Below are 13,494 nucleotides of genomic sequence, written 5' to 3'. Positions count from 1 at the left end.
CACATAGAAATGAATGCATTTCTCCTGTTTGCACCTCCTTTGAAGGGGCGTTAACTTTTGGCGCAAAACCATGTTTTCAAATCTTTGTGAATATGGTTTTGCATCAAAAAGCACGGGTTGCTGCATTGAAACGCCCATGTACCACCCACGTAATGCCCCCTTGGTGCAAAGTTACCCAAAGCAGTGTTTTGCGCTCCTTACAGGGCACTTTCCGGCGCAAAAGCAGTTTTGCGCTGAAAAGAAAATCAGAAAAAATAAAATTTGCGCTAGATTGTGTCACTATTGTGGAGCTAAAGCAGCGCGAAACATATGGAAACCTCCCCCTTGGTGTGCTCTTATATTCATACTGCTGCCCTCTAGTAACGCTACACAGTAACTGCAGCATAATAGTGGGAATGGGAAGAAGGCTGTCCAATGCAAATATTGTTCTCCCAAGCTACCTTTCTTCTGAGATGGTCGGCGTCTTGTGCCTTGATGCCACCTCACGCATATGGTCTTCAGTCAAATTCAAAAGCAGCCTACCTACCTTAGGCTAAGGAGTTTTCCACTCGAAGGCCGCACATGGGGACGTCACCCTCATTTAGCAGGGTCCCAAATTGCCTGCAGTCATCCTCTTTACAGAAGCTGGGCGTTCGTGGGCGTTTGTGGGCGTCCTTCAAAGGAAGGAAGGGGGTTTTTAAAGGCCCAGCCCAGCCCAGCCCAGCCCAGCCCAGCCCAGCCCAGCCCAGCGCTGTGCTGTGCTTTGCTGTGTCCTGATGCAGCAGGCATGATGCAGACCTGCTGAAGCAAAGGCCTGACTCTAACATTTTCTGTCTCATGAAGAAAACAACCTTTCTACCTTCTTATTGCAACTAATAAAGGGAGTTTCACTTGCATCAAACTAAACCCATCATTTCATTAGCCACAGCTCATTCCTGACCTTTATTCCTAGCCAACCTCATAGGCACCAAACCTCTGATTTGAGAGATTGGCTCACACCAAAATGAAAAATAACCCCCATCCAACCTATTTTCCTATCCGTGTAGCACCTTCCTCGCATTCTTCTAATCAGTTAAAGCCCCAGAGGCCACATTTGCGCTCCACATTATACCAAATTTAAAGGACAAATAATGAATGCATTGATAAAGGATGATAAGGTATTGCCCCTATTGCTCCTGCTTGAGATAAAGGGGGATTGGTGGAAAGTCATGAGGGAAAAGATTTGTAATTTTGAGGCGCACGTGCCAAAAAGAGTGGCCACTTTTCTCCTCTGTTTTTACAAGTGAAATTCAAATTAGGAAATGAAAATAAAAGAAGAATTTGAAATTTTGCCAACTTATGACACTTTGACAGCGTTTGCGGGACTCGAACCCTTGTCCTGTGAGATCCTTTATAACCACAGGCACAAGACTTACCATTGAGCTATAGCTCCTGGTGGTCTGAAGTGTTGCAGTAGTAACTATAAACAACATATAGGCCCTGGTGTCATTGCCTGTGGCTTGTATTGCACATCAAAAGGATGACCATGCTATAGGGACGATTTGATACGCTTCTGACATGGAAACCGGTGTGGTCCAGTGGGTAAGTTCCTGACTTCCAGCCAGAGAATCAGGGTTCAAATCCCGGGTTCGGCACCAGATGACTGATGGTGGTCCAGCACAGGTAAATTGGAGGTGGGCCAAACAGGCCAATTGGTAAGTAAAATGTGTGTGTCTGTGTGTCCTGTAAGAGTGGAGTCATGCCTGGCAAAGTGGGTGGATGGAGGATAGAGTGAATAGGAGGAGTCTAGGCAGAGTGGGTGGAGCCAGAGAAGTCCAGCAGAGGTAAGTTGGAGGTGGGCCTAACAGGTGAATTGGTAAGCAAAACGTGTGGGGTTGTGTGTGTGGGGTGTGTCTGTGTGTGTGGGGTGTGCCTGTGTAGAGGGGGTGTGCCTGTGTGTGGGTTGTGTGTGTGGGGTGTGTGGGGGTGTGGGGGTGTGTCTGTGTGTGGGGGGGGGGGGTGTGCCTGTGTGTGTGGGGTGTGCCTGTGTGTAGGGGGGGTGTTTGGGGTGTGTGGGGTCTGTGTGTGGTCTGTGTGTGTGTGTGGGGTCTGTATGTGGGGTGTGTGGGGTCTGTGTGTGGTCTGTGTGTGGGGTCTGTGTGTGGTCTGTGTGTGGGTTGTGGGTGTGTGGGTGTGTGTGTGTGGGTTGTGTGGGTGGGTGTGTGGGGGTGTGTCTGTGTGGTGGGGGTGTCTGTGGGGGGGGTGTGGGGGTGTGTCTGTGTGTGGGGGTGTGTGTGGGGTGTGCCTGGGTGTGTGGGGTGTGCCGGTGTGTGTAGGGGGTGTGTCTGTGTGTCCTGTAAGAGTGGAGTCATGCCTGGCAAAGTGGGAGGATAGAGTGAATATGAGGAGTCTAGGCAGAGTGGGTGGAGCCAGAGAGTCTGGAAAAGATGGATGTGGTCCCAGCGAGGAGGAAGGGGTCAAAGATGGAGGTGGGGGCCTGAACAGATTGGGGCCAAATGTGGGCACTCCTGTAGTGTTTCTCTAGCTGACAGATCAGGTGATTACATCCGATGGGACTTATGGTGAGGAAAACCAGCGTTTGATTTTTAATGCACCCTCTCTAACTTTTCCCTAGTATCTTTCTTTCCTTCCGGCAGATACCTGGAACAAGCGTCCCAAAGTTTTTCTTGGCTGCATACCCCCAGAGGTGTGCCTGACATTTATGGCCTAAGCACCCTCACAAAGAGTGCGCTACTGACATTCTGGGAAAACCTCACTAAAATGACATATTTATGCACCAAACGTGGTAATTCCTTATACCTGCAAAGCATCATATTGCACTTTTCAGCTTTGAGGAGGTGTGAGTGTTTTCATTTGAGGGAAATATTCATCTGTGCTTCCTCTCCCATCCGAGGACTATGGAGCTGCTGTTCCTCTCTCACATGTCCCTTCATAGAGACAGGTGTCACACACTCAACCACTCAGTAAACATGTATGCTTCGATACATTCACCTTGCTGTTTACCTTCCAAACATTCCCTCTTCACCACAAATACAGGGCAGCCATACCTCATTGCTCATTCACTCAGTCATCACAGTCCTACACTCTGTAGGTCCTGCAAGACCAACATGAACAAGAGGTATGTCAGCAAGCGGAAAAAAAGCCTTGGGGGAAGATTTTTTTAAATGTTACACAATGTAGCGCAGCACTCTGCGTGGCTGCGCTGCGTTACGTGACCGGGAATGAGCAGGAGAGCGCCATATTTTTAAAGATTTGGCTCTCTCTCCTTGTCTTTCCCTTGCGCCGGCGCTGATTTCAGCTGCCGTGCGCCATGCACATAGCTTAGCGCCGCAGCGCTAGGGTGTGTGCATGAGTGTAGCGTAGGTTTTGTACAGGAAGGGTACCTTTCCTGTACAAAATACTATGCTAGGTACGATGCAAAGCTTTTCCCACCTTGCATACATGCTGCACAGTGAAGCACGCATGGAAAGTGAGAAAAGCACATAGAAATGAATGCATTTCTCCTGTTTGCACCTCCTTTGAAGGGGCGTTAACTTTTGGCGCAAAACCATGTTTTCAAATCTTTGTGAATATGGTTTTGCATCAAAAAGCACGGGTTGCTGCATTGAAACACCCATGTACCACCCACGTAATGCCCCCTTGGTGCAAAGTTACCCAAAGCAGTGTTTTGCGCTCCTTACAGGGCACTTTCCGGCGCAAAAGCAGTTTTGCGCTGAAAAGAAAATCAGAAAAAATAAAATTTGCGCTAGATTGTGTCACTATTGTGGAGCTAAAGCAGCGCGAAACATATGGAAACCTCCCCCTTGGTGTGCTCTTATATTCATACTGCTGCCCTCTAGTAACGCTACACAGTAACTGCAGCATAATAGTGGGAATGGGAAGAAGGCTGTCCAATGCAAATATTGTTCTCCCAAGCTACCTTTCTTCTGAGATGGTCGGCGTCTTGTGCCTTGATGCCACCTCACGCATATGGTCTTCAGTCAAATTCAAAAGCAGCCTACCTACCTTAGGCTAAGGAGTTTTCCACTCGAAGGCCGCACATGGGGACGTCACCCTCATTTAGCAGGGTCCCAAATTGCCTGCAGTCATCCTCTTTACAGAAGCTGGGCGTTCGTGGGCGTTTGTGGGCGTCCTTCAAAGGAAGGAAGGGGGTTTTTAAAGGCCCAGCCCAGCCCAGCCCAGCCCAGCCCAGCCCAGCCCAGCCCAGCGCTGTGCTTTGCTGTGTCCTGATGCAGCAGGCATGATGCAGACCTGCTGAAGCAAAGGCCTGACTCTAACATTTTCTGTCTCATGAAGAAAACAACCTTTCTACCTTCTTATTGCAACTAATAAAGGGAGTTTCACTTGCATCAAACTAAACCCATCATTTCATTAGCCACAGCTCATTCCTGACCTTTATTCCTAGCCAACCTCATAGGCACCAAACCTCTGATTTGAGAGATTGGCTCACACCAAAATGAAAAATAACCCCCATCCAACCTATTTTCCTATCCGTGTAGCACCTTCCTCGCATTCTTCTAATCAGTTAAAGCCCCAGAGGCCACATTTGCGCTCCACATTATACCAAATTTAAAGGACAAATAATGAATGCATTGATAAAGGATGATAAGGTATTGCCCCTATTGCTCCTGCTTGAGATAAAGGGGGATTGGTGGAAAGTCATGAGGGAAAAGATTTGTAATTTTGAGGCGCACGTGCCAAAAAGAGTGGCCACTTTTCTCCTCTGTTTTTACAAGTGAAATTCAAATTAGGAAATGAAAATAAAAGAAGAATTTGAAATTTTGCCAACTTATGACACTTTGACAGCGTTTGCGGGACTCGAACCCTTGTCCTGTGAGATCCTTTATAACCACAGGCACAAGACTTACCATTGAGCTATAGCTCCTGGTGGTCTGAAGTGTTGCAGTAGTAACTATAAACAACATATAGGCCCTGGTGTCATTGCCTGTGGCTTGTATTGCACATCAAAAGGATGACCATGCTATAGGGACGATTTGATACGCTTCTGACATGGAAACCGGTGTGGTCCAGTGGGTAAGTTCCTGACTTCCAGCCAGAGAATCAGGGTTCAAATCCCGGGTTCGGCACCAGATGACTGATGGTGGTCCAGCACAGGTAAATTGGAGGTGGGCCAAACAGGCCAATTGGTAAGTAAAATGTGTGTGTCTGTGTGTCCTGTAAGAGTGGAGTCATGCCTGGCAAAGTGGGTGGATGGAGGATAGAGTGAATAGGAGGAGTCTAGGCAGAGTGGGTGGAGCCAGAGAAGTCCAGCAGAGGTAAGTTGGAGGTGGGCCTAACAGGCGAATTGGTAAGCAAAACGTGTGGGGTTGTGTGTGTGGGGTGTGTCTGTGTGTGTGGGGTGTGCCTGTGTAGAGGGGGTGTGCCTGTGTGTGGGTTGTGTGTGTGGGGTGTGTGGGGGTGTGGGGGTGTGTCTGTGTGTGGGGGGGGGGGGGGGTGTGCCTGTGTGTGTGGGGTGTGCCTGTGTGTAGGGGGGGTGTTTGGGGTGTGTGGGGTCTGTGTGTGGTCTGTGTGTGTGTGGGTGTGTGTGGGTTGTGTGTGTGTGTGTGTGTGGGGTGTGTGGGGTCTGTGTGTGGTCTGTGTGTGGGGTCTGTGTGTGGTCTGTGTGTGGGTTGTGGGTGTGTGGGTGTGTGTGTGTGGGTTGTGTGGGTGGGTGTGTGGGGGTGTGTCTGTGTGGTGGGGGTGTGTCTGTGGGGGGGGTGTGTGGGTGTGTGGGTGTGTGTGGGGTGTGCCTGGGTGTGTGGGGTGTGCCGGTGTGTGTAGGGGGTGTGTCTGTGTGTCCTGTAAGAGTGGAGTCATGCCTGGCAAAGTGGGAGGATAGAGTGAATATGAGGAGTCTAGGCAGAGTGGGTGGAGCCAGAGAGTCTGGAAAAGATGGATGTGGTCCCAGCGAGGAGGAAGGGGTCAAAGATGGAGGTGGGGGCCTGAACAGATTGGGGCCAAATGTGGGCACTCCTGTAGTGTTTCTCTAGCTGACAGATCAGGTGATTACATCCGATGGGACTTATGGTGAGGAAAACCAGCGTTTGATTTTTAATGCACCCTCTCTAACTTTTCCCTAGTATCTTTCTTTCCTTCCGGCAGATACCTGGAACAAGCGTCCCAAAGTTTTTCTTGGCTGCATACCCCCAGAGGTGTGCCTGACATTTATGGCCTAAGCACCCTCACAAAGAGTGCGCTACTGACATTCTGGGAAAACCTCACTAAAATGACATATTTATGCACCAAACGTGGTAATTCCTTATACCTGCAAAGCATCATATTGCACTTTTCAGCTTTGAGGAGGTGTGAGTGTTTTCATTTGAGGGAAATATTCATCTGTGCTTCCTCTCCCATCCGAGGACTATGGAGCTGCTGTTCCTCTCTCACATGTCCCTTCATAGAGACAGGTGTCACACACTCAACCACTCAGTAAACATGTATGCTTCGATACATTCACCTTGCTGTTTACCTTCCAAACATTCCCTCTTCACCACAAATACAGGGCAGCCATACCTCATTGCTCATTCACTCAGTCATCACAGTCCTACACTCTGTAGGTCCTGCAAGACCAACATGAACAAGAGGTATGTCAGCAAGCGGAAAAAAAGCCTTGGGGGAAGATTTTTTTAAATGTTACACAATGTAGCGCAGCACTCTGCGTGGCTGCGCTGCGTTACGTGACCGGGAATGAGCAGGAGAGCGCCATATTTTTAAAGATTTGGCTCTCTCTCCTTGTCTTTCCCTTGCGCCGGCGCTGATTTCAGCTGCCGTGCGCCATGCACATAGCTTAGCGCCGCAGCGCTAGGGTGTGTGCATGAGTGTAGCGTAGGTTTTGTACAGGAAGGGTACCTTTCCTGTACAAAATACTATGCTAGGCAAGATGCAAAGCTTTTCCCACCTTGCATACATGCTGCACAGTGAAGCACGCATGGAAAGTGAGAAAAGCACATAGAAATGAATGCATTTCTCCTGTTTGCACCTCCTTTGAAGGGGCGTTAACTTTTGGCGCAAAACCATGTTTTCAAATCTTTGTGAATATGGTTTTGCATCAAAAAGCACGGGTTGCTGCATTGAAACACCCATGTACCACCCACGTAATGCCCCCTTGGTGCAAAGTTACCCAAAGCAGTGTTTTGCGCTCCTTACAGGGCACTTTCCGGCGCAAAAGCAGTTTTGCGCTGAAAAGAAAATCAGAAAAAATAAAATTTGCGCTAGATTGTGTCACTATTGTGGAGCTAAAGCAGCGCGAAACATATGGAAACCTCCCCCTTGGTGTGCTCTTATATTCATACTGCTGCCCTCTAGTAACGCTACACAGTAACTGCAGCATAATAGTGGGAATGGGAAGAAGGCTGTCCAATGCAAATATTGTTCTCCCAAGCTACCTTTCTTCTGAGATGGTCGGCGTCTTGTGCCTTGATGCCACCTCACGCATATGGTCTTCAGTCAAATTCAAAAGCAGCCTACCTACCTTAGGCTAAGGAGTTTTCCACTCGAAGGCCGCACATGGGGACGTCACCCTCATTTAGCAGGGTCCCAAATTGCCTGCAGTCATCCTCTTTACAGAAGCTGGGCGTTCGTGGGCGTTTGTGGGCGTCCTTCAAAGGAAGGAAGGGGGTTTTTAAAGGCCCAGCCCAGCCCAGCCCAGCCCAGCCCAGCCCAGCCCAGCCCAGCCCAGCGCTGTGCTGTGCTTTGCTGTGTCCTGATGCAGCAGGCATGATGCAGACCTGCTGAAGCAAAGGCCTGACTCTAACATTTTCTGTCTCATGAAGAAAACAACCTTTCTACCTTCTTATTGCAACTAATAAAGGGAGTTTCACTTGCATCAAACTAAACCCATCATTTCATTAGCCACAGCTCATTCCTGACCTTTATTCCTAGCCAACCTCATAGGCACCAAACCTCTGATTTGAGAGATTGGCTCACACCAAAATGAAAAATAACCCCCATCCAACCTATTTTCCTATCCGTGTAGCACCTTCCTCGCATTCTTCTAATCAGTTAAAGCCCCAGAGGCCACATTTGCGCTCCACATTATACCAAATTTAAAGGACAAATAATGAATGCATTGATAAAGGATGATAAGGTATTGCCCCTATTGCTCCTGCTTGAGATAAAGGGGGATTGGTGGAAAGTCATGAGGGAAAAGATTTGTAATTTTGAGGCGCACGTGCCAAAAAGAGTGGCCACTTTTCTCCTCTGTTTTTACAAGTGAAATTCAAATTAGGAAATGAAAATAAAAGAAGAATTTGAAATTTTGCCAACTTATGACACTTTGACAGCGTTTGCGGGACTCGAACCCTTGTCCTGTGAGATCCTTTATAACCACAGGCACAAGACTTACCATTGAGCTATAGCTCCTGGTGGTCTGAAGTGTTGCAGTAGTAACTATAAACAACATATAGGCCCTGGTGTCATTGCCTGTGGCTTGTATTGCACATCAAAAGGATGACCATGCTATAGGGACGATTTGATACGCTTCTGACATGGAAACCGGTGTGGTCCAGTGGGTAAGTTCCTGACTTCCAGCCAGAGAATCAGGGTTCAAATCCCGGGTTCGGCACCAGATGACTGATGGTGGTCCAGCACAGGTAAATTGGAGGTGGGCCAAACAGGCCAATTGGTAAGTAAAATGTGTGTGTCTGTGTGTCCTGTAAGAGTGGAGTCATGCCTGGCAAAGTGGGTGGATGGAGGATAGAGTGAATAGGAGGAGTCTAGGCAGAGTGGGTGGAGCCAGAGAAGTCCAGCAGAGGTAAGTTGGAGGTGGGCCTAACAGGCGAATTGGTAAGCAAAACGTGTGGGGTTGTGTGTGTGGGGTGTGTCTGTGTGTGTGGGGTGTGCCTGTGTAGAGGGGGTGTGCCTGTGTGTGGGTTGTGTGTGTGGGGTGTGTGGGGGTGTGGGGGTGTGTCTGTGTGGGGGGGGGGGGGGTGTGTCTGTGTGGGGGGGGGGGGGGTGTGCCTGTGTGTGTGGGGTGTGCCTGTGTGTAGGGGGGGTGTTTGGGGTGTGTGGGGTCTGTGTGTGGTCTGTGTGTGGTCTGTGTGTGGGGTCTGTGTGTGGTCTGTGTGTGGGGTCTGTGTGTGGTCTGTGTGTGGGTTGTGGGTTGTGTGGGTGTGTGTGTGTGGGTTGTGTGGGTGGGTGTGTGGGGGTGTGTCTGTGTGGTGGGGGTGTGTCTGTGGGGGGGGTGTGGGGGTGTGTCTGTGTGTGTGGGTGTGTGTGGGGTGTGCCTGGGTGTGTGGGGTGTGCCGGTGTGTGTAGGGGGTGTGTCTGTGTGTCCTGTAAGAGTGGAGTCATGCCTGGCAAAGTGGGAGGATAGAGTGAATATGAGGAGTCTAGGCAGAGTGGGTGGAGCCAGAGAGTCTGGAAAAGATGGATGTGGTCCCAGCGAGGAGGAAGGGGTCAAAGATGGAGGTGGGGGCCTGAACAGATTGGGGCCAAATGTGGGCACTCCTGTAGTGTTTCTCTAGCTGACAGATCAGGTGATTACATCCGATGGGACTTATGGTGAGGAAAACCAGCGTTTGATTTTTAATGCACCCTCTCTAACTTTTCCCTAGTATCTTTCTTTCCTTCCGGCAGATACCTGGAACAAGCGTCCCAAAGTTTTTCTTGGCTGCATACCCCCAGAGGTGTGCCTGACATTTATGGCCTAAGCACCCTCACAAAGAGTGCGCTACTGACATTCTGGGAAAACCTCACTAAAATGACATATTTATGCACCAAACGTGGTAATTCCTTATACCTGCAAAGCATCATATTGCACTTTTCAGCTTTGAGGAGGTGTGAGTGTTTTCATTTGAGGGAAATATTCATCTGTGCTTCCTCTCCCATCCGAGGACTATGGAGCTGCTGTTCCTCTCTCACATGTCCCTTCATAGAGACAGGTGTCACACACTCAACCACTCAGTAAACATGTATGCTTCGATACATTCACCTTGCTGTTTACCTTCCAAACATTCCCTCTTCACCACAAATACAGGGCAGCCATACCTCATTGCTCATTCACTCAGTCATCACAGTCCTACACTCTGTAGGTCCTGCAAGACCAACATGAACAAGAGGTATGTCAGCAAGCGGAAAAAAAGCCTTGGGGGAAGATTTTTTTAAATGTTACACAATGTAGCGCAGCACTCTGCGTGGCTGCGCTGCGTTACGTGACCGGGAATGAGCAGGAGAGCGCCATATTTTTAAAGATTTGGCTCTCTCTCCTTGTCTTTCCCTTGCGCCGGCGCTGATTTCAGCTGCCGTGCGCCATGCACATAGCTTAGCGCCGCAGCGCTAGGGTGTGTGCATGAGTGTAGCGTAGGTTTTGTACAGGAAGGGTACCTTTCCTGTACAAAATACTATGCTAGGTACGATGCAAAGCTTTTCCCACCTTGCATACATGCTGCACAGTGAAGCACGCATGGAAAGTGAGAAAAGCACATAGAAATGAATGCATTTCTCCTGTTTGCACCTCCTTTGAAGGGGCGTTAACTTTTGGCGCAAAACCATGTTTTCAAATCTTTGTGAATATGGTTTTGCATCAAAAAGCACGGGTTGCTGCATTGAAACGCCCATGTACCACCCACGTAATGCCCCCTTGGTGCAAAGTTACCCAAAGCAGTGTTTTGCGCTCCTTACAGGGCACTTTCCGGCGCAAAAGCAGTTTTGCGCTGAAAAGAAAATCAGAAAAAATAAAATTTGCGCTAGATTGTGTCACTATTGTGGAGCTAAAGCAGCGCGAAACATATGGAAACCTCCCCCTTGGTGTGCTCTTATATTCATACTGCTGCCCTCTAGTAACGCTACACAGTAACTGCAGCATAATAGTGGGAATGGGAAGAAGGCTGTCCAATGCAAATATTGTTCTCCCAAGCTACCTTTCTTCTGAGATGGTCGGCGTCTTGTGCCTTGATGCCACCTCACGCATATGGTCTTCAGTCAAATTCAAAAGCAGCCTACCTACCTTAGGCTAAGGAGTTTTCCACTCGAAGGCCGCACATGGGGACGTCACCCTCATTTAGCAGGGTCCCAAATTGCCTGCAGTCATCCTCTTTACAGAAGCTGGGCGTTCGTGGGCGTTTGTGGGCGTCCTTCAAAGGAAGGAAGGGGGTTTTTAAAGGCCCAGCCCAGCCCAGCCCAGCCCAGCCCAGCCCAGCCCAGCCCAGCGCTGTGCTGTGCTTTGCTGTGTCCTGATGCAGCAGGCATGATGCAGACCTGCTGAAGCAAAGGCCTGACTCTAACATTTTCTGTCTCATGAAGAAAACAACCTTTCTACCTTCTTATTGCAACTAATAAAGGGAGTTTCACTTGCATCAAACTAAACCCATCATTTCATTAGCCACAGCTCATTCCTGACCTTTATTCCTAGCCAACCTCATAGGCACCAAACCTCTGATTTGAGAGATTGGCTCACACCAAAATGAAAAATAACCCCCATCCAACCTATTTTCCTATCCGTGTAGCACCTTCCTCGCATTCTTCTAATCAGTTAAAGCCCCAGAGGCCACATTTGCGCTCCACATTATACCAAATTTAAAGGACAAATAATGAATGCATTGATAAAGGATGATAAGGTATTGCCCCTATTGCTCCTGCTTGAGATAAAGGGGGATTGGTGGAAAGTCATGAGGGAAAAGATTTGTAATTTTGAGGCGCACGTGCCAAAAAGAGTGGCCACTTTTCTCCTCTGTTTTTACAAGTGAAATTCAAATTAGGAAATGAAAATAAAAGAAGAATTTGAAATTTTGCCAACTTATGACACTTTGACAGCGTTTGCGGGACTCGAACCCTTGTCCTGTGAGATCCTTTATAACCACAGGCACAAGACTTACCATTGAGCTATAGCTCCTGGTGGTCTGAAGTGTTGCAGTAGTAACTATAAACAACATATAGGCCCTGGTGTCATTGCCTGTGGCTTGTATTGCACATCAAAAGGATGACCATGCTATAGGGACGATTTGATACGCTTCTGACATGGAAACCGGTGTGGTCCAGTGGGTAAGTTCCTGACTTCCAGCCAGAGAATCAGGGTTCAAATCCCGGGTTCGGCACCAGATGACTGATGGTGGTCCAGCACAGGTAAATTGGAGGTGGGCCAAACAGGCCAATTGGTAAGTAAAATGTGTGTGTCTGTGTGTCCTGTAAGAGTGGAGTCATGCCTGGCAAAGTGGGTGGATGGAGGATAGAGTGAATAGGAGGAGTCTAGGCAGAGTGGGTGGAGCCAGAGAAGTCCAGCAGAGGTAAGTTGGAGGTGGGCCTAACAGGTGAATTGGTAAGCAAAACGTGTGGGGTTGTGTGTGTGGGGTGTGTCTGTGTGTGTGGGGTGTGCCTGTGTAGAGGGGGTGTGCCTGTGTGTGGGTTGTGTGTGTGGGGTGTGTGGGGGTGTGGGGGTGTGTCTGTGTGTGGGGGGGGGGGGGTGTGCCTGTGTGTGTGGGGTGTGCCTGTGTGTAGGGGGGGTGTTTGGGGTGTGTGGGGTCTGTGTGTGGTCTGTGTGTGTGTGTGGGGTCTGTATGTGGGGTGTGTGGGGTCTGTGTGTGGTCTGTGTGTGGGGTCTGTGTGTGGTCTGTGTGTGGGTTGTGGGTGTGTGGGTGTGTGTGTGTGGGTTGTGTGGGTGGGTGTGTGGGGGTGTGTCTGTGTGGTGGGGGTGTCTGTGGGGGGGGTGTGGGGGTGTGTCTGTGTGTGGGGGTGTGTGTGGGGTGTGCCTGGGTGTGTGGGGTGTGCCGGTGTGTGTAGGGGGTGTGTCTGTGTGTCCTGTAAGAGTGGAGTCATGCCTGGCAAAGTGGGAGGATAGAGTGAATATGAGGAGTCTAGGCAGAGTGGGTGGAGCCAGAGAGTCTGGAAAAGATGGATGTGGTCCCAGCGAGGAGGAAGGGGTCAAAGATGGAGGTGGGGGCCTGAACAGATTGGGGCCAAATGTGGGCACTCCTGTAGTGTTTCTCTAGCTGACAGATCAGGTGATTACATCCGATGGGACTTATGGTGAGGAAAACCAGCGTTTGATTTTTAATGCACCCTCTCTAACTTTTCCCTAGTATCTTTCTTTCCTTCCGGCAGATACCTGGAACAAGCGTCCCAAAGTTTTTCTTGGCTGCATACCCCCAGAGGTGTGCCTGACATTTATGGCCTAAGCACCCTCACAAAGAGTGCGCTACTGACATTCTGGGAAAACCTCACTAAAATGACATATTTATGCACCAAACGTGGTAATTCCTTATACCTGCAAAGCATCATATTGCACTTTTCAGCTTTGAGGAGGTGTGAGTGTTTTCATTTGAGGGAAATATTCATCTGTGCTTCCTCTCCCATCCGAGGACTATGGAGCTGCTGTTCCTCTCTCACATGTCCCTTCATAGAGACAGGTGTCACACACTCAACCACTCAGTAAACATGTATGCTTCGATACATTCACCTTGCTGTTTACCTTCCAAACATTCCCTCTTCACCACAAATACAGGGCAGCCATACCTCATTGCTCATTCACTCAGTCATCACAGTCCTACACTCTGTAGGTCCTGCAAGACCAACATGAACAAG

This window comes from Triturus cristatus, chromosome 12 (genome assembly GCF_964204655.1).
Source record: "Triturus cristatus chromosome 12, aTriCri1.1, whole genome shotgun sequence".
NCBI lineage: Eukaryota > Metazoa > Chordata > Amphibia > Caudata > Salamandridae > Triturus > Triturus cristatus.
Note: the sequence above shows the minus strand (reverse complement) of the source record.